Source organism: Spodoptera frugiperda, chromosome 5, assembly GCF_023101765.2.
Source record: "Spodoptera frugiperda isolate SF20-4 chromosome 5, AGI-APGP_CSIRO_Sfru_2.0, whole genome shotgun sequence".
In the NCBI taxonomy this organism is placed as follows: Eukaryota; Metazoa; Arthropoda; class Insecta; order Lepidoptera; family Noctuidae; genus Spodoptera; species Spodoptera frugiperda.
Window position 1 is genome coordinate 5,372,393 of NC_064216.1, and position 23,201 is coordinate 5,395,593.

At 33.6% G+C, this 23,201-nt stretch overlaps 1 protein-coding gene across 2 annotated transcripts in view; it reads left to right on the forward strand.

Annotated features, from left to right (window-relative positions):
- The first annotated feature begins 1,031 nt into the window (after nucleotides 1–1,031).
- LOC118272267 (rap1 GTPase-activating protein 1) overlaps nucleotides 1,032–23,201 on the forward strand; it is a 283,102-nt gene continuing 260,932 nt past the window's right edge. Inside the window, exon 1 of one of the 2 annotated variants that reach the window (XM_050693613.1) lies at nucleotides 1,032–1,330. The gene's annotated coding sequence lies outside the window, so the exon portion shown is untranslated. The remainder of the gene's footprint in view (nucleotides 1,331–23,201) is intronic. The other variant, XM_050693604.1, reaches the window with a different exon arrangement.

Here is a 23,201-nt window from a genome sequence, read left to right on the forward strand (position 1 = left end):
TGAACAAACTCGTAAACGTTTAACCGTTACTTGGAGTTTATTACACGGAATATTATAGTAATAACATCATTACTATCACGAGCTTTTATCACGGAATAGAAACAACAATTTATCTTTAAACATAAAATAGTGTATTAACCTATATTCGTAATTTGTTTGCGTACTACATAATAGAGTAGTACCGTGACAGGGTGATGAAGTGAGAAGCGTAGACACAACTACACGATAGCTACTTGGAGTAGACGGAGTACAAAAATGGGAGAGTAATTGCAATGTTCACGTATTTTGATACTTATATTATACGTTGTTCATTACACCCGAAGTTGCGGACAAACTAAACGGGTTACTGGGGTTTCGGCTTAAAGCAAGAGTAGAAACGGGGTGGTTTTTAGTCAGTAACTCTTACTAACTAACTAACGGCGAAATGGAGTGTCAGACAGAGTCAGACTCTGTCTGACCTTCTTGCCCAAGGAGGGAGAAGTGATAAGATAATTTTACCCCTAAAAAAAAAACTGGCTTTGGAGACTAATATAACATACACTCATACTCATACTCATAGTACTGTTATGTAGTATGTATCTACTGGAAAAAGTGAAATAAAATGCCGTATATACATAATTCTTAAAAAATACATAAACCCATGTTTAAGTATTGTACTTACTTGTACCGACACCTAGTTCAAATTAGATATTTTATGACTTAGACAATAAATTATGGTTTTGTTGGTAAAAACAGCTCAGTGTACTATATTTTTAACAACCACGTTCAAGAATCGTAAATTGTAGAGTTTAATTAAAATCAAGTACGGAAAATGAATCACTGAATGCTCTATAAAGAAGCGTCAGTTAGCCATCAAGATCATAAAATCTCGCACGCAATCATAAATTGCGCAGAAACTTAATATTTTTTTATATAACAAGGAGTTTCGACAAAAAGGGTCCTTAACTAAACAGGTCTATGCACATGAAAGCATTTTCCACGGTAGGTATAATTTTCATAGCTCCGGGCGGTTACTTTAGTTCTGCTACGCCAGTTCCGATTTTACCAGCGGAGGGGACGCACGCGCGCGTGTCAGCACTCGCGCGATTTACGAACCCAATGTAAACAAACGGAACGCGATAAAAATCTAATTTGAAATCATTTGAAAATCTAATGACTTATTTCGTCTGTGACTATTTTCTGTTGTTTATTTAGAAAGTGAGAAAGAATAAAGAAAAGTGTTTTTTTTGGAAAAATTGTTTGTTTTTGAGTTATTGTTTTGTTCGGTGTTTTTCAGTGGAATTTTCAAACTGGTGAAAATTGTTTACGTTCGTTGACTTCAGATTTACAGGTAACGTGAGTTTTAATTATACTTTTCCAGTATAAAAACGATTGTTTCAGTGGTATTGTCCGTTTTGCGATGATTAATTTTCCATTCACGTGACAGACATGTTTTGATTTTTCACGAAGAATTTAGTGTCAGTTCGAGTCACAATTGACACGAAATCTAAAATTCCTCCATACCCCGTTAATCATTACTAATGGTAAAAAATAATAGCGTTCATGCTGCACCTGCTTTATAGTCATGTGTAAATCTGACAGATTGACAAAACCATTTATTGCATATAACCACCACTGACCTTAAGGTTTTTGTATCGTTTACGCACTTATTTTAATTGCTTCTGTAATAAGAGACGTACTTTGCCATGCTTACGAACCTAGATGTTTTTGTATTATTACTATTCGTGACTTTTATACGTATTAATATTTATCCTTTGACTACGTTCATAATTCCAATTTTTTTACAGGAATCTCAGGTACTACTAACTCCATGGGAAATTATGCGATTATCCTTGAGTATAAAAGCAGTTTCATTGAGTCATGTTTTTCTTTTATGGGGAAATTCATCTAATTCAATTGATATACTTAGGTACTCAGTGTTGTACTGGGTGTAAACGAAATGCTCCTAAAAACTACCTAATGTTGAATGAATAACACGAAAACAAAAATGATTAAAATTATAAAAACAAAAACAAATATTGTAGCGTTTTTTGGGAGTATGATCTTGACATAGAACATACATAGTTTCCTTACTTTATATTATAAATGCGAAAGTGTGTTGGTCTGTCTTTCTTTTGGAATGTGAAATAGAAAGCTAGTAATTATTAGGTATAAGGATTGAATCAAAAGTAGGCACGTATCAAGGAAAAGAAAAGCCATGATATAAACTTGTAGGTCTTGCCAAGCGATGATCTCACTCTGTTTACCGTATGTATATATAGGTACCTTATTTGGGGTGTTGATTAGTTCGATGACGCCTCATACATAGGTGGTTAAACTGGTTCTAGGTTACACATACATTTTATTTATTACATTTCCCCTGTAATATTAAACATTTCGCATATTCAAATAATCTGTGTAAAATAAATAATACGGTATTTGTATTGAACTAAATCTAGCGTAGCCGCTACGGTAACTTTCTGTTGGCGATGTATTTAGACTTAACATGCTGTTTTGATTTAATGCACATTTTACAAATAGTTTACTAACTCTTTGTGTACTAGGCTTAAGTACAACAAATAGTTAACAATATTATACCACTGTACTAGGCTTAAGTATACAGTAGGCATGTAAGCGGTACAGTAGTACATAAAGAAGAAGGGTACAGTCGACGAATGAATGACTTTTTTAGAGTACAACGCAGTAACCGTGCGGACGGAACATCTGATGGTAAGCAATCGCCGCTGCCAATGGACACCCGAAACATCAGAGGCGTTAGAAGTGCATTGGGTGGTGTAGGGATTAGGAATTTAAGGGTAGATAGGGAATCGGGGATTGGGAAGATTGGGAAGGTGGGTAATTGGGCCTACGATAACCTCACTCATACTTACAACGTAACACGACGCAAGCGTTGTTTCTAAAATTTCGTAAATGTACCTATAGGTATAGGGACGTCTTTAGTATAGAGTATTCTCTACCAGTTGATATTGTACGTGTTTTTTCTTATTTTTGCTCCATTGCATTCCATCTCTATCACAAAATAATACAACTAATGACATAAAAATCAGCGTAAATCAAAAAGATTCTTATCACCCTTATTTCACAGTACACTATCGAATGAACTAACACACGCACTAACGCAGTTCATCCTAATGCGTCCGCACTTAGATATATAGGGCTAGTATGTACCTATGTATGTATGTATATGTTTGCGACGGAAATTGCTCGACGACTCAGCGAACGGAAGCGACGGCGTCGGGATCAGAGATGAGTCTCCCTAAGTTCCCAAATACGTTGAAAATACCATTTAGGAGCTAGAAATTTTATTTAAATAGTGAATATTGGTAAACAGGGCTTGTGGTCTCTAGAAAAATAATAGTAACTAGTTGAAAAATAAGAGTATAATAGTAACTAGATGTTCTGCAGTCGAGTTGCTTGTTTAAATTTAGTATACTTACAAATGTTTTGGTAATATGAAAAATCAGTGGTTAAAGAATAACAGAGACAGAAGATGTAATGATAAAATGTTATTTACTAACATATGCTACGGATATCTTTCCCGTTGATCAATCTCCTTTAAGTGGCGAACAATTGGGGAGGCCTATGTCCAGCAGTGGACTGCTATAGGCTGATGATGATGATGATGAATCTCCTTTATATACCTAAGTAGAGTTGAAACTCATCTCGACACAAAAATAGAGAAAATCTTTTCAAGAAACTTGTAGATTGTTTGTACCTAAAGCCATTGCATGATAATGGCTAAAACAATAGTTTTTATAGTTAATGATAAAAAAAAAGAAAAACGCCATTCAACGTGAATAAAATACTGTCTGTGTCATTATTACTCGTACCATCAAATTGTCAATGATTGTTGATCAATAAAAAATAATGATGGCTAATTGAAAACCAGTTAATGTTCAATCGGTTTTGGTTGGTTATCGATTCTTCTTTACAAATGGTATGTACATAGTCACTAGTAGAGTTTCTTAAAGAATAATTTAGTATTTGCTCTTTAATACTTAAAGATGGAATAGTAATTTTATGCGTGAATATTGAAATCGCCAATAAAAAATCAGTTCTAAAACTGCCTTTACAAACTAAAACTAAACAGCATTACACCATCACACTAACATTATAAAAGTGAAAATTTGTTTGTTTATCACACTGAAAGTACTAAATGGATTTTGATGGAATGTTTAAATGTTCATCCGTCAATCACGCTGAAACTACGGAATGGATTTTGAAGAAATTTTGGTACGTAGACAAGGGTGATACGATACTTTTTACCATAGGAGATCGCGGGTGATGCCGCTGGCAGAACCTAGCAAATAATATTTGTATTTATATACCATTAACTGATAAGTTAGGAATTTGAAAATACACATAAGTTGTTCCGGTGTTTTCATGTTTGTATGTACTGTAGATCCTAACTTATAGAAGTTGCAGCCATTTGGGAGGTTGTGTAGGGCTAGTCCCATAAAATAGTCGTGTCGGCCAACGGATTAATACCCAACAGCCTCGACAATCACCTTAGGAGGCTGAGGTTGGGCGTATGGATCAAGGGCTTGATGCAGAAGGCAGTACTCCTCGAAACGGCACGTATTGTGAGGAGGTTTCTGTCTCTGGAGCCCTAACCACCGGTAGTTTGGACCATGCTCCCGCTACTGGTCGGCTCCTATTTTTATATTTTTAAATATTATTTTATTTTGTATGTTGTAGTATTTAAAAATGTAAATTTAGAGAATTTTAAATAAATATAGAGAATTATTATATTATATTATATAGTCGTAAATATTCTTTGGATGCCTATACGTGACTTAATTTTAGAACGTGGTTTGTTTTTAGGTCACCTACCGAACCTACTTCTAAAAACTGATTCACCCAAAGTCTACGAAGGTATCGTAATATGTTATGAGTTCATCAGTCGTTTTAATTTTGCGGTTAGGTTGTAAGTAGTGAGTAAATTATTTTCCATATAACATGTAAGTGAAATAATATTTAATAAGAAGCAACATATTTTACTTTGTTAACTGTGTAACGTACTACTACTTATTAAACTTTATTAAAATAATTATAGCAGCTCTATATTAAAAAGAGTATTTCCAGCTTTACAACATGAGCTAGTAAGCTTCATAGTTCATAATTATTTTCTTTTCTTATGTCTACTATTCGTTCTTGTTCTTCGGAACTTCTTCAATAACCTATAATAACCAACATAATATACTTTGGGCTTCATTATTATCATTATATCAGCCATAAGAGAATAAGGTATCCATTTAAGTAGAGGCTTCGCCAATAATTTCCATGTAATCGATTGAATTTGCATCCAGCAGCTACCTGTCCGTAGCTGCGGACTACCTACCGGGTTTTTAGGAACGAATAGGAACTGGTTGGTTTTTAGTCAATAAGAGTCTGACACTCCCTCTCGCCTCGCTCAAGGCGGAGGAAGTCATTGGATGATTTTCCCACTTTTATCAAGTTTTTGGACTACAAACAATACCAGTACACTTTCCTAAAGCCCCAAATCAAATTTATAAAAGACCTATTTTTAGCCTACTAGTCTTCTAACACAGTTTTGTTACACCAAACAGGGATGAGAGATATCTTTAACATAATACCATATTATTCAACGATTCATATAGACGAAAAATAGTGGATGGAAATAGCAAGACCTCAATTTATGAGCACTTTAGCCGTCAAATAAGAAATCCACAAGAATTTTCGATATCGTAGGATCAGAGGAAAGACAGCAAATAGTATTTTTCTTGGAACCGCCTGCTTTAGAGAACTAGTTAAAATTATTCATCGAACTGTGAATAAAAGGCTCTGCTATCTGTATTTATAATGGCTGTTTAATAATCGCGAGAACCGGGTAAGTGCGAGACGAACTTGAAAAGGACGGGTTTCGAATTAAATTTATCGGCTATTGAAGTATCGGTTGTTAATTTGGATTTGATTAAAGAAATTCTGGACAGAAAAGTTTTACTAGTAAAATCCTTGTTTTTAATTTTATTTTATTATAACTTTCGCGAGACATACTAAATTAATTATTATCAGCTTACTCACGATTGATCAGTAGCGTTATTCATTAGCGCGACAATCGAACAGAGTCGCGGAATGCTGCTCATGAATTTGAGTCTCTAGCATGGATTGAATTAAAAAATTAGTCGAGTTCCTGGTCAAACAATTACGTGAGTAAGCCGATAAAATAATAATTAATCCATTTTTTTATTGCTGGCTTTTATCAAATATTTTCTAAAATTATACGTGTTTTACTTATGGAGGGCCAGAGTTTTACTGAATAGTGTTTCAAAGATAAAGAAATAGATACAAACATAAAATCCATAGTTTTCCACATCTTTGAACACACTGCAGATACTCCAAAAGGATCCATTTAATAAATTTCAAAAGACACAATTTTGCAATTTTTTTTATTGCAAAAAATAGAGTACTTGCCTAACAACAGTCCCCTACTAAGTAAATGAAAATTGGACGATACCACTCAACCGTTTTAAATAACGATCTACCAATGATAAATGAATTTGCCTTTGAGTGAATTCTGTTAAATAATTAATACGGATATTTCACGTACCGTACTTCTTCGAAAACGTATTCGAGGTATTTTCCAAAAATATTTTCGAAGCGAAAATAATACAATTCTTGGTAACATATATGTAATATTTTGTTCTATGCGGTTATGTGGTTAATGTGTGGCAAAAGGTTTACTATATTTTAGTACATGAGACATACTAAATAACATGTATATATTTCATTGAAAATGTATTTTATGCTTAGGTACTAATAAGGTTTATACTTAGGTACCAATAAGCTGTCTACACTAGTTGTCATTAAACATAAAAATGTGAAATGCAGGGATTGAAATTATTTATTTGATTTCCTTCGGTTTTGATTCCCTTGATTTGGTCAAACATGAATATGATTTCAGTCATTCTTGAAAATAAGATTTAATGCATTGCACATCACAGCTTGGAAAAGGAAAATGAATAGAACCATCATGATCATTGCCATGGCTAGAAAGCGAACGCCCTATTGCATTGTCTGTTGATTGGGGGAAAATCTTCATTCACCATTCATCTTATCACTGATATAGCTACTGTTATAGGTCATGGTCAATTTATAGACATCTGAACCAACTATATTTATAAGTTTAAGTTATGCAACGGCCCTTTTAGACAGATAGGTATCATCAATACCTCAAAGTGCCAATACTCTAATAATTCTAGTCGGTTTTTCTACAATCAGATATTGCAATTGTTTTGAGAAGACAATAAAAATATTGGAGGATAATGGCAGTTTCAATAATGATTTCACCTACGTAGCCTAGGTCATGAATAGTGCCAAATATAATACGGTTGGGAAAAGTACAGTGTGTGAAAAATATTTGACTTCGTAATATCAGCATATCAAAACAAATCACACGAATATTATAAATGTGAAAGTTTAAAAATGTGTTTATTTAGATGTTTATCCGTCAATCATGCTGAAACTACTGAATGAATTTTGATGAAATTTGGTACTTTTTATCCCATGGGAAAGCGGGCAAAGCCGCTGGCAGAAGCTTTAGACGTTAGAACCCACTTCATTTTGTTTCCTCCCACAATTAGTTGCCATCAATGTCGTGTGTTCGTGTTACCAAGTTTCAAACTTATTTCCACACTAGTTACTTGTTTACATGTTTCCAACTATGCATAGGTTTACGTTTATGCTACAGGCTCGTATACTTGCTAACATTATAAACTGTTATGCCAAACTGTTTGTTTGTCTTTCTTTCACGTCTTGTGTTCTTCGTCATTTTTGTGTCAGAAGATAGATTATGAGGCTGGAGACTGGAGACTGTTGACAAGATAGTGTTAGATTTTTTTTTTTTTTTTTTTTTGTATTTTGTGACTGATCTTTCTTTTACGCTTTTAATGTGTACAAAGACTAAGGTACCCAAGACGGACTTAACACCATATGAAATTATCTCCAGTCAATCATTATATAAATTATCCTGTTCTACATTGTACTGTTTGTTGTATTAAATGAAGAGTAAAATCAGTCAATAAACCTGATTGAATACATCCTAACTTATCAATTTTACTGATATGCCAATACAACCAAATGAAATCAAATATTTATCGTGTCCCGAACTTCGTATTTCTTATACTACGTTCTTGCCTCTTCGCTATTCCAACTTTATATTATATTCCCTTTATGATACCTATGTAGCGAAGGATATTCAGCATAGTTATCTAACTTTCCGACTTTTGTTACCCCAGTAACGATACGAGCAGAGTCCATTTTCCTAATATTTCTTTAGGATTACTCTACTTCGTCGGATATTAGATGTTTTTATTTGTGACGATATCCTATTAATAAGATACGGGTATATTATTACAAACCAAGGTAATATTGAAAGGTTCCGGGATAAAAGTACGGAGCGAAACGCAGGAGCGCTTCCTAGAATTCCTTTGGATTCACGAGGAAGAAATTCTAATATCCTTTAGATAATAATAAAAAGGTTTGAGGTTTCGGACTTCTGTAGAAATAATTTGTTTGCTGAAATTACTTTCGATCCTGCTGATCAATTCTTGGAAACTAATTCACGACGTAAGTATAATGAACAGTATAGATATATACTTATAACATATAAAGGAGGATGCCTGAGTTTCTATGAAATCTGGTCCCACTTCCAATAGCTCCCAGTTACTATAGTACCAAGTTCCAAATCATAGTCCGTTCAGACTTATTCTTTATTAAAGATGTTAGTTTTGGTAGTTTAAGAATAGCTCCGAAGCAGGATTTGTATTCTCCTATTTTATTGCCATAAAACTAGAGATAACTTTAATTCTACTATTGCCATTGGCCATAAATCTGACGTTCATATTGTTGAAAATTTTCAAATCAAAACGCTTCATTTGAGCCGAGAGCTCTCTAAGCTCATTCGTAGTGCTTCTAATCATTAAAGCCGTCTAAACTAGTGCAAATAAAATAACAGATCCTAGTTTCGATATCTATTCCAGAGGAAATAACAGTTGCTTCAAATCTAATCCTACTTCCTCTGTCATTAAAGTCTTTTATTGTTTGTTTGTGCTTTTTATTATTCTCTTCATCAACATCAATGAGTTTCTCATCAAGGTTTGTATCTATTTTAGCGTAGAATTCGGTCAGGTCATATACCTACTTAATGTATGAAACAATGCATGCTATATGTTTTTTATTACAGTTGTAAATTTTATGATACCGGTCCCGCTTATTGCGTAGCAATGTAATGGTTACACGTTTTATTTTTAATATTGTAAACTTCACGAATTACGTTTTCCCTTTAAGTATTTCTTTTTCAAATTTTATGTTTGAACATATTCGTCACTTTTATAGCTTTATTTAAAAGTGTTTTCCTGTATTTCGTGATAAAACGCAGCATACGTTCACAGCAAAAATTGGTTGTCAAAAACATCCGACACACTTATGCTAAAGTTTATATTACCCTCATGAATTAAAATCCAGTTTGTTTAAAACATGTTAACATCAATGAAAAAAATTGTAAACACGCAATAAATGCATACGGTCATTCAAGAATTTGCGGTACCGTTCTAATGGGTCGCACTTATATCCAATGGACCTAATTTTACATTCCGATGCAAGATCAAATCAGCATTGATTCCTGGTCATCAAAATATCCAGATAAAACCAGTTTATGAGACCACACAGCGGTGTTTGAAATAATAATACATTTACATGCAACTTTATGTGCACCGTGTGTGCATATTTGTGATTCCACAAAATTGTTTTAAAATTTTAATTCAATTAACTATAGACTTGAATTGAAACCGAATATGGATTCGGTTTTATTCAAAGATAACTATGTAATTATTTTTGGATCACAAAAAGATATTCAATCTTCATTAATTGAGTGGTTTTCTACTTAACTATGAAAGATTCGGTCTCAGGAGCGATATGCATTTGTCTTTCGTTTTATAGAATTTCTTGAAAATATTTTTTTGTTCTATACTACGCAAAATCTAAGCTAAAATCTCTCGGAATATATTGTTGAGATTTGTATAGACAGTATCCGAAAAATCCGACATATTTCTAATCAAAATCGTCGTACATCTCCGATTGAGATGTGGAGAACGTATATAATAAAATATTGACATCTAGACGAGTCTACTCAGTGGATTCAATATATCAAAGTATGTAACGTAATAGATCGTATAAAAACTAATCTCGTCATACTTACAAGAAACGTCGAAATACGACCACTCAGTAGAAGTCGAAGGCTTTCTCCGAAATCAGAAGAGCTAACAAGAAATAAAATAACAGAGGTGATACCCTTGAACAACGTACAAGAACGTATAGGCGTCGGAATTATTTTCCTTTTAAATAATTCAGACGCTGAAATCTCGTGAGACGGAGCAAATGTGTCGTTATAAATTCATCAATTCACGAAGTTATGTAAGACTCCATTAAACATGTATGAAATGTATACAACATAATTGTGTAAGTGGAAACTGGAAGTTTTATTAAATTTTTTGCTTTATTAAATTTTGCCTCTAAATCTGAATATGTTTTAGTCTAATTTTAGCTAGATTTTTAAGAGTCTGTCTAGTGTTGAAGGAGGCTAAATTATATTACTGAAAGACCTCATTTACCTTCTAGGTCAGGGTCGAAGCTTGACCAGCTTCTGGTGCACATTAATATTTTACGAAGAGCGATAGCTGCTTACTGAGTTAGCGCGGTACGATTTCTTTGACTACACCTCTGAGCTTGCTCATACTCTTATGATCCCAAAATTTACAGATCCTGAGCCAAAATATACTGTATCGTACATTAAAAATGTTAAAATGCAATTGGAATTTCTATTCTAGTCTAGTTTTGATAACAAGATTCCTTCTAGAAGCTACTTCTGTACGTGTAATGGGCACATTGGACACCCTGATATGAACGTGATGGCATTTATGTTAATGTCTCCTTTATACGTTAAGTAGTATTCGGCAAAACTAGGGCAAACGTTATTCTTATTGCGAGTACCAAAGTAAACATAATCGAGAAGCAAGCAACGACACGAAGATAGGTATCGATCGAAGAACACCTCTATTTATTCGGAATGCCGTGAAAATACGACGTGACGAAACATGCCAAGTTTGGTGAATCCTGTTTGAATAAGTTCTGTGCAAGATACTCATATAAAACTCTGAATTGTGATTGGTTGCTCTTATTTTGATAGGGATTTCTAATTTTATAGTAAAACAGGCAGTCAATTAAATAGCTCGAATTAGTGTTACCAAGTGGATACAATGGAAATTCGGGGATTCGGATTTCGAATGGCTTCAGATAAAGCCATCTTGCAGATGACATTCAATATGAAACCATAAAAATCTACAAATAAAAAAACATGTAGTTTACAATAAAATATTTTTCCTTTACAAATTCCTCGTTCTGAAGCCGTACAAACATATTTATGGGAATGCCTTATATTTTTATATGAGGTTCGGTAAGGCATTTTCTTCACCCTGCGTTCCTTCCACGGTTATGCAAAGCTGTGTGCCTCGAATACTGAGTTAAGGTAAGCGAATAAACTACGCTTTTTATGGCTCATCTTCATTTACTATACGAGATGGGAAGATAACGTGCTCTTCTGGGCTTTTGAAATGTACAAAATGCAAACATTTTTGTGGCTCTTCGTAGCATGAAAATTGGCGGGTTTCTGAAGAAGCTAAAACTACTATAGAGTGTTTATTTTATTTATTACTGTGTAGGTTTTTTTGTTGTGGTTTAAAGTTGTATGATGTAAATTTGTGACGAATTATTAAATCACATTTTGTACTTTACGTGGTCAAATATTTTTCACATAAAGTACGAGTAGCTTGCTTGTTAACTGCAGATTAGCGCTTGCAGACTTATAATTTATGGTATATATATTTTCCAGTTACATTTTAAATAACCATCCCAATAATTTGCACAAAATGCTACCTATAAAAATATAAGTGTTATAAATAACACATATTCATGAAGGGTAATAAATTATTTTTCTGATCTCAGAAGGTGTGTCAGTATAAAAGTAAATTAAAAAAAAAATATTTATTGACTAACTTCTTATAAAATTTTATAACACTGAGAACTTACTACTTATAAAGTATTCATATGAAAATACTCATGGAGGCTTAAGTTTATACCTACACTAACCGGGTTTTACAAGTGAACGTTTTTGTTTACTTGTAAAACTTTGGACACTGCAAGTCAGTGAATGAGTGTTACTCATTCTCATGAGTATTACTTATTCACTGTCTTGCAGTACCAAAGTGTGGGTGAGTATGTCATTAATACTATTAAAAATGCGTTACATAAACATGGCAATCCTGTCAGTTACACAATTTTAACTAAAAACTAAGACTGAACGATTTTACTATTTTTTTTAATAGTCTAATCCTGATTACAGTCACATTTCATACGAAAACTATACGCAGGCGATATGATGTTTGCCTTATTAGAGTAAAACATAGGTACAAAAGCCATTTCTTTAGATATACCTTCGCTATAGTAATAAATGGTATTCCCTAGACCTATTAGAGTAGTTGTAACCTAGCGCTGTAGCCTTGAATAGATCCTAGTGGAACTATTACAGGTACAAAGTTAGTACGTACCCATTATACTGTTATGCGGCCCAGGGCTATCATTTTAGAAATATTTTCTTCTTTCATATTTAGAGTTCATTTTAATGGTAGAACTTTAGGTCTGCTAGTTGGTAACGAGATAGTTTTCTTTTTTAAGTAAGGTCACGAAATGTAATGAGCATCGTTGTTTCTAGATTCACGGATAAATATCTAGAAATAATGGTAGATTTTTATGTTTCTAAACTAAAATAGACATTCATTACTCCTATACCGTCTTTTTATTTTACAAACGAAGAACGAAAGATGTATTCAGATTACTCCTATCTTTTTATATTAAACCGAATTACTAAAGACGTGTCCAGTGTTATGTATGCAAATAGGTAACCTAAGCGACATATTATAATGTCCCTCTATCTATGCCTAGCTTAGCTGCTACTTTAGTTTAGTGATTAAAAAATGATTGGAGATCTCTTACATTTTTCCTAAATAAAATAAATTTTAAACAAACAAAACAGGCCACTCCCTGTTTATAAAGCATACAGACCTAAACCCTAAATTCCTCTTACGTATTTTAATGTTTTGCCCAATGCTCTCGACTCCAATTTTGGCAAATTAAACGTTTGGTCCAAATCTTCGGGGAGCGTTGTGCCTCTTAAAAAGCAAACAACGACGTTTCTTGATACTCTCGTAGACCATACATAATTAAGTGGAAATACCAACTTCAATTATTTCTTCGAGAACTTTCCGATTCGATGAATACTTTCCGAAGGAATTCGGTTAAATATATTATTAAATTTAAATATTCTACTTTCCTTATTGTCGATGAGTTTCTGCGGTTAATGATGTGAGTGGGCTGTTTTGGTTGTGTATATAAATATGTTGGAACTTGATCGGTACCTATTTAAGAAATTACGAAGAAAAGTCAAGTACCGGAAAATTATAATAGGTAGGTTACTTTTGGAGTTTGACCTCATAATATATAGTTATGCTTATACAGTATACCTATATTCTTTGTAATTTAAATACACAAGCTTTTATATAGAGTGTTTACTTTGACTACTAATAAAATAAGGTAAAACCATCACACTACTACAACAAAAAGTCACGTACGCAACAATACTGATATTATACCGCTAATTGCAATATCAGTAACATATATTGGAACACCACAAACCTAGGCATGTTCCCACGTAATTAACACGTACCAGGTTAAGCCAATATCGTACTTAATTACTCGATATAATACAATTACGACTGACGTTTCATGTACTGCGATAACATTTTCACGACACACCTCCCGGCAATGAATGGAAAGCGATAAATTTTATCGATATCAAAATAAAATATTCGATGCTCGCTCCACTCAATATTTCATCAACATGTTTTTGATTCGGTACTAGTGTTGTCAATGCGATTTATTTGTCCTATAGAACGTAACTCGCTTTCTGATCGGATTGTTGTATGTACACCATTTTACTAATCGCAGTTCGATTATCTAATCTAAGAGAATTTTCCTTGTTTAAAGCTTTACAAGTAGCACGGCTTTTTAAATATAATACACATTGTCTACTCTATTTAAATTCGTTAATAATACAATTAACATGGAAATAATCACCATTGATTAAAAGTGACTTCATTTTAGACATGAGAACATTTAAGTACGTACACGTGTTTCTACCCCTTAGGGGGATAACAATATGATCGATTCTAGTGCATCAAAAGCGATGTATTTATCATATGGAACGTAATAAATACATCTGTGCTGCTCAATTTGTTGTCCAATCCCAAAGGATTGAAGTTCGTATCTGTTACAGTGCGATTGTAGATTGCAATGGTTTCGTTCTGATACAAATTGGTTTTTGTTGGACACGATTCGATTTAAAGAGTTACTGAGGAAGTGAGGACGGTATTTATTTCGCCAGCTTGCTTATAAGTCTGTATACGTGATTTTTCTGTTTTACTTTACGTTTTGGAAATGGTTTTGGTAAGAAAAGTATCGTTTTTGCGCTTAGTAGATGGCGCTAGGGCCGCATTAGGCATAGTAAAAAAAAAAAAAAAAATTGTCGTCTTGTATTATGCTTTATTTGCTTGTATTTTGATATTTGGTTGGTGACAGTCTAGAAGACTATTTTAGTGCATATTTAAATGACATGCACTTTATTGGCCAAGACAAACAACTGTTTCTGCTTTATTTACTATAGATCGTGTCCATTAGCACCATTTTTTAAGATTTCCTATTAAAGATACGTTGAACAATTATTTATTCGCTGTTCTCATTTCATTAATTATAATATTGAACTTATATGGAGGTTTAACACGGTCTTAAACTAATTCGCCTTCGATGAGGCGTAACCTTGAGTTTCTTACCTAATTATTATTCCTTACACGATTAATCTTAGTCTTACTTGTGTAGATTGATAATGTAATTAGATGCTGTTATGGTTATGAGTTATTTGATTATTTCTTATCAGATTTGTTTAACAAATAGTAAGAGTGTTTTAACCCTAATTTAGCATCTATTGTATACTTAATCATGTGTGTAAATTGTTTTCAGTTTTTCTTAAGGTACCTACGTAAGGATCTTCTACCAAGTGCGGAGGTGATGGCGAACCCATTTCATTAACCGATTAAAATAAGGGAGGTTCTCAGTTTGACCTATATGTATGTATGTTTTGTGTGTGTTTATCTCGCATTACACTGACCCGATTTGATGCAGTTTTCAGCATAGTATTTGTTAGATTTAGGAGATGGTTTTGGGTATATAACTTGATTTAAAAAATTGGAGACGTTAAGAAATTGTAGAAGAAAAGTTTTATAAAAAGGAGATCCATAGTCCAGCAGCAAACTATCACAAGTTGATGATGACGATGTCAATATCAATAGAGTAAACAACTAAAGGTCCGTTTTAAATATAAAACGTAACACCTTTGTTTCATTTTCGTTCACCGGCAACTCTCATATTTGTTCACTGAAACCCATAAATCTTCTTTAAGTCCTTGGTAATAATAACGTTCTATTTACCTGCCCTCACATAAATAACAGTTTAAAACGTTACTCCAAATATTCTAGCAAACGTTATTTGGAACGAAATGGTTCAATTCATTTTGAACCTAATGAGCATAAAAATACTTGGAAATTCTATAAATATCGATTTTATAACGGGTCGTTAACCAAATAACTAGTCGATGTTCGTAAGTAGCTCGTTAAACCCTATTATAGTGAGTTTACAGTTGTTTGGCTTGCCTTGAGATGTATTAGTCAGAGATTTATAAAACGTAGACTGTCTAGTAGTAGTAGTCTTCGTTGGATCAATAACACAAAAGAAACTGTGCTGAAAAATATTCCTAGTCCTAAATCTTATTCGATTTTCAATTTGAAATTCGATGATCACCGAATTGACTTAAAATTAATGAATTGATCGCAATTAAAACCAACAAAAACAAATACACACTAAAGTTATTCAATTTCAAATCTTAAGTCCTTTCCATTAAAATTTAAATTAAATTAAAAGTAACTTCAAACCTGTACAGAACTTTAAACTATTCAAAGGCTTCGGTTCAGACAGAACACAAACCAGGTACAAATTACTGAAAACTTAAAATTTAAACTGGAAAGCAATTTAATACAGCACCGAGAGTCTTGTAGCGATACGAAATCAAGGAACAACTTTATACAAGTGTAATATTACTCAAGTGCTAAAATGTATAAATAATTTATTTAACGAAACCAAAACAGTAATGAACTTGAAATATTATGAATGCAAAAGTTTGATTAAACATTTAGATTCAACGCTCCATAATAATTAACAATTTGCACGTCAATTTGTTTTGAATAAAGACTGAATGGGGTTAATTGAAAACCAATTGAAAGAGTTTCTTTTACACCTGTTTTGGGTGTTGGGATACTGTTTATTTAATATTTTAAAATAAAACATTATTCAATATACAGGTTAAGAATGAAATTTGAACACCATTCATTGAATCTGTGCCTTTTAGTAGGGCCAGATTTATTTAGGTCAAAACAAACGGCGCGTTGGGCGCGCCTCAAAGGGCTATCAGAATACCACAGATGGGGCCCAGTGGGATGATCCGAGTTGCGGACTAGCAGGTTTACAGGGGCTCCGGCTCCAAAAATAGGTGTAAGAATGGGATGGTTTATTTGTCAGTAAGAGTCTGACACTCCCTCTCGCCTCGCCCAATGCGAGATAAGTCATTGAATGATTTCCCCCTTTAAAAAAAGTTCATAACAAAACAAATATCCTAATACCTAAATTAATATTTACAATCAAAATTCATTCAGATTGTTGAAGCAATAACACTGCCCTAATAACAGGAGCCAATAAATTTAAAACGGAGTCAGTGCAGAAACCCACAATGGAACTCGGCCATCCATCTTGCAAAACCTTTTGACGTTTATACGGTCCTTGTCAACGATTTCACGCCCCTTTCCTGTCAATCTGTCAGTTCTAAATTCGTGGAAAGTTACCCAGTCACTAATTTTCGCAACTATTCAAGCCAAATGTAAAAGGTTAATTAATTCCAAATACGACGAATGGCAACCCTTCCATTAGTGTTTTATGAGCTAGTTCTAATTAACAGTGATTGCAGTTACACTGACGTTAAGTGTTACAAGTTTAGGACATAGATTTACTAGATGAAAATGTAGTGATTGCTAAATTATTGTCTAGAAAAATATGGCAAATTGGAGACCCCCATTATTTGTTGTAGTATTAAAAATCCTGCATCTATATATGTAGTATGATTTAAATAAGTACCTTGAAGTTATTAACTAACATTCGAATCCAATATTAATATAATACATGGCGACACACTATTTTACGTAGATGAACGTGAGAGATTCACGCTACATCATTTGTAACATTGGCTCACAAGTTATGTTGTATAAAAATGCGGTTCCAAACAATACTGTAATACGTCATATTGTTGCAAGAGTGATAAAAAAGCGCGTTTTCACACGCCCCGTATACTGGTGCTCGCATTAAATAGTATGAGAGCTATTAGCTGCGACTGTGAGCTAACTTTTCATTATAAACCAACATTGTCACACACTGTGTTTTTACTAGTGTCAAAACTACGATGTTCTCGCCCGAGAAAGTTTTATAACCACTGTTTATAGTTCAGTTAGATGGTACATGTACATGCTTTTACGAGCAGGTACAGTGTGTCTTAAATAAATAGTCGGTCCTTTAAAGGTCGTAGCGATGAATGTAGATGAATTCATTATCTTGTTTCCCAAAAAGATAATGAACATTTTATCCTATTTACTTGCTTTATGAATATAGTAATACTGCATTAGTAACTCGACTATTCAATGAGTGTTAGATCCTGAGTACTCAGGGCACAATTGCATTGGATGACAAATACTTTTAAATAAGACTCATATAGCATAACTGGAGAAAAGTGAGGGCCATATCTTAGACTTAGCAGCTGCAAAACTCATACTACGAAAATCGTGTGAGGTAAATACGAGAAAAATATCTCATACTTTCTACTTTACTACTAAAAGTCAAAAAGTAATTTACCATAAACTTTTAGGTCCCAATTTAATACTTTGATATTTTTAATCAGATTGTTAACATAACTTTTCCTGTTAATACCAATTTTAATGACGCAGAGTAGAGGAAGTAACGAACTCCAGTTTTCACGGGCCAATAAAAATAATTGTTCGAATTCAAGGGTTTGGGCCTCGATTCCAACTGATCGGTATTCAAACTTTTTAGGCCGGTACTTAACTAGGATTATTTAATTTTTATTGGATTGATTTTATTGAGTTTGAAAAGGTATCGGTATTAAAATTTTCTTAGAAAGGTAGGCTAATAACAACGTATTCTCGTGACGGTTTACTTGTTAAGGATAAGAAAATTGGGAGCATTTTATTATGTTGTTAAGTGTTGGAGAGCCATGCTTTAGCACGAATGGGACGGCTCGACCGGAGTGATACTACGGTCTCACAGAAAAAAGACGTGAAACAACGCTTGCGTTGTGTTTCGTTGTATCGTCCGTCCACCGGCTTGTACCATTAAAACATTTTGGTTAATAACACTCCTCTTTTTGCGTGGGTGGTTAAAAATTATAAGGTTGAGGACATAAGTTTGCAAAATTGCATATTATTGTCAATATTGGTTTTACATCATAATTAAATAGTGAAATCACAAAACTAGATTACTGCAGCTTCTTAGAACTGACTAACTTTTTCAAACTTTTACACGGAACCTTTCCCTATTGTTATAAGAAAAGGTGTTTTCCCCTAGAATGGGACAATTACAGGCTTATATTACTTTATACGTGTAATGGTGTAATGCATCGCGGAGTGTACGCTATTTGTCACGGCCAGGTGCGGGTACGACCCCATCTAAATTTCATGAGACTACGAAGGCTTCCTCATCAATTACGTTTATTTGGTAAAAAACCTCCTCCTCTCTAGTTTAGAAGTGTTTTGTATGCATTTGTTGGTTTAAGTAAGTGACTTTAAGTGAGTGTTTTGTGTTTCTAGCCAATGAGATAAATATTATATGTTATCCAATTTTTTTTTTGCATAGAAAATTTATAGGTACTCCTATTAAAACACATGACGTGCAGGAATCGTACACCTGTATTCAGTACCCTTAGTATGAGTTTGCTTTACGTTGAACGAAAACGAAACGAGAACTCATTCGGCGTTCTGATTGGCCGGCGCGAATGAACCAACCAATCAGAGCATCGAATGCGCTCTTGTTTCGAAATTGATAGGTTCTGGTGTTTTGTAATGTGCAGAATTCGTACACTAATAGTTTGACATTCGAAGGCATGTTTAAGGCAAGGCAAGCAAGCAATAGTTCATTTTTTCTAGGTACTATAGGATTAACTATCTACCATTAAGTATAAAATCATTCTTGTTGTAAAATCCTTTACATTTAGATCTTAGGGCATCCCTCCCACTAGAACGGGTTTATTACTAGGCAATAAGACTTACCCACTGTAAGGACACTAAAATCTTGACTTCATTAGGTAATTACGCTCTAGTAATTAGTTTCGAATTCGTTTGATTTCTGTGTGGCACAGACATCAAGACTCCTTCAAATTGTAAAAATTCTTCAATCGATTTTGGACTTTATCACTAAAACAATAAGGTTAGAAATCTCATGAAATAAAGTTTACAGATTAGTATAACTTGATGAGCTGCTGCGATTATCCAGTGTGTTTGTTTATCTAACGCATCTGGTGGGCGATGCAATAAATCAAGATGTGTTTAAGTAGGACACTGAACTGCAATGTTTGGCTGTACTTAGTGTAAATATTTGAAGTTGAATGAGAGTCTGTGAGAGATGCAGCTATGTAGATTGATTGGAAGGAAATATTTCAACGGCTTTTTTGTTGGTTCTGCAACGTTAAAGAGTTGTCGACGGAGTAGTGGTGATTGAAAAATTAAATGGTTATATCAGTGGTTTAGTTTTGATAGAAAAAAATACAAAAGATCAATGTTATATCTATTTTAAATAGCATCTGCGGATGTCATATTCGTCCACTTGTATTGTAACTGCTTATTTCAATGACTGATCTTAATCCAAAATCTTTGGATCAATCTTCATTTCTGACACAATCTCTAAAGACTCGTTTTGGGTGCATTGGATTGAGATCAGTTATTGAAATCGTCAGTAAGTCGTTCCTTTGACATTTTTTTATAAAGGTTAAATGAAACAAGTATGTAACATTTTCCCCAAAATCTTTTCCTTGAAGATTCACGCTACAAGTACAAGTCGCGTCTAAACCACAAAGCTTCCAGCTTCCTCAGTTCACAACAAAAAACAAACGTTGCATCACAAGAAAAAAAAATACAACTCAATTTGAAACCTAAACAATGTGAATAAAACATAAAGTCATTTAATATCACACGCTATCACACTAGCCGCAGTCGTGACGTCCTAACCGCAATTTTCATTTTATATTGCGATACCAACGCGGATAGGAAAACAACGACGCAACTGAAATTGCCTGACTGCCTCATGCGTTTAGTGGTTGCAAGTGCCACTGTCATAGGTATAAGTTTTTGAATACCGAGTTAATGTAATATAGGTAAGTACTTTCTAAGTTTTTTCAGACATTATTGATAAACAGAGAAGAAAAACGCCCGTCATGAGAAAACATGATTTTTAATTTCAAATTGTAAGTTTAAAATCACCACTCACCAAAAAATTACTTTTATATTATGCACACACGGAACCTTTCATGGGCGAGTCCGACTCGCACTTCCTTACATTATTGACATACCTACAGAGAAGAAAAACGCCCGTCATGAGAAAACATGATTTTTAATTTCAAATTGTAAGTTTAAAATCACCACTCACCAAAAAATTACGCACACACACTAATTCCTTCCCTCTTCATATGAGAACTGCTTTACAAGACAGTGGATAGAACAGCTGTCGTGGTGGCCCGGTTTAAGACGCCCGCTTCTCATGCATGAGAGTATTTAAAATCGTTAACCCACATTGAGCAAACGTGGTGATTAATGCTCAAAACTTCTTCATATGAGAAGAGGATTTGTTCGGCAGTGACCACGTATAGACCGATGATGGACGGGATAGTTACAGGCTTATGAAGATAGCAATAAACTCACCTTTTATAACATGGGACTTTATAAAACTGGCTTAAAAAGGTATATTTGTTTATCCTAACACCCAAGGGAAATAGGCAGCGTGTTATGTTGAACTAAAATTGCCTAGTCGAGTTTTAATGAAGCTGTGAGCTAAAATCAATTTGAAATGGAAATGGAAGGAAAATTTTGTAGAAATGAGATTGAAATGTTTATAAGCGGAGTGAGGAAGTAGGACGTTTAAAGTCGAAAATGAGATATACGATTTGTTAGATTACGAAATGAGATCGAAATTGGTTGAACATGTTCGTATAATATTTGGAGATGCAAAAACTGAATTGGTGTTTCGATTTAGAGAACTGAATTAGATTAAAATCGATGTCTCAATTATGATTTGGATTATGTGAGCATAATTTTATTGAATTATGGCATGAAAGAGAAGTGTCTATTGTTGTTGGTTAACCAAAATAATGACTTCATATTCAACTATGACCACTGCCAGTCTTTGCCTTTAATATTTTTATTTTATCAGTCTGTGCATTAGGATTAAAGTTTGTTCTATACCATCAATTACTAGGTCCATTTATTCATGAATACATAATTCAGTTAGATAAACTGAAGTGTTTATTTTATTTCAACGTAACTCTCATTTTAAATGCAACTATGTCATCGCTAGTTCACATTCAAAGTTCATTAATTATTCGTTTTTGTTCCCGCATGAATAGTTCAGTTATTACCATTTTGTTAACACAGTGTTTGGTGGTGACAGTTCAATAAACCCTCAATTAGATAATACAAATATTAAAGCATTATTGCACTCTAATACAACCACCCTCGATATACATATAAATATTATACTGAATAATATAAACTTTATAGAAATCATTTGTAATTCAACACAATTTACATAGATATGTATAATAATACAAACATACATGAGAACAAAATCCAAAAAACATCGCAATATTGCTTATTAATAATAAAACAGCATAAAATACTTCATTACACATAATACCTAGCCCCAGTTTGATCATCGTGATAGTCAAAAAAAGCAACCACGTTAACAGATTTTCCTCAACCTCAAAAAAAAAAAAAATTTTAAAACACCCTATTTATAGCACACGAGCCACTGACATTTGAAGTAGCTATCAACAATCACTTAGTACGGTAAGGGCTCCTCGAAAAATTCGTGTCTCTTAAATTGTCAGAGCGTGTCTTATCACAACACTAAGTACTTGATTAGGGTAAAAATGGCTCACATTATTCGTGAGTTGTTCAAATGAAAATTGCTACTTGAATTTGAAGGGCTTCCGTTCGTGAGAGATAATGAAAGGCGATTAAAATTTATTAGTCATTATGTATTTTATGCTAATAAGGGGATAGAAGAGGTCAGTGATTGTATTAGTGAAGAGAAAAAATTGGTTTATCTTAGTATGAATTCTGCTAAAGGGATTCATTGGATGGGTTCCTTATAACATAGGATTATGAAAAGGATTGAATAGTTAGTAATTAATAAATATAAAGCCATCGATGTTTAGTAAGTAAACATTATTGATTACAGTGCATTTTAATAAAAATGTGTAAAGAACTGCAAAATATCTCTCTTTGAATAGTATTACTTTAGGAGTACTTGAAAACCTATAAAGGTAAAAATCCAGAGAAAATAGGAATGTAGGTCACATTTTATTTTATGAGGTACAAACATTTTCTGATCTATTTCGCAATAAAAGACGGAGTTATCGGAAAGCAATTTATCTAATAAAGGAGAGACAATGCAATATTTTTCTAAACACAGCACGTGACTGGAATACCTAGAAATCTTACACGTGCCCGCTATTGTCCTTAGATGTCAAACTAGCGTACAACGTTAACATTTACATTATACGTAGAAAACAAAATTAAAGTTGGTAAAAACAAGAAAACTTGTACAAAACCTATTTCTTATGGCATAAGACGGTAAACGAGTAAACGGATCTTCTGATGGTAAGCAAGCGCTGCCTCCCATGGACACCCAAA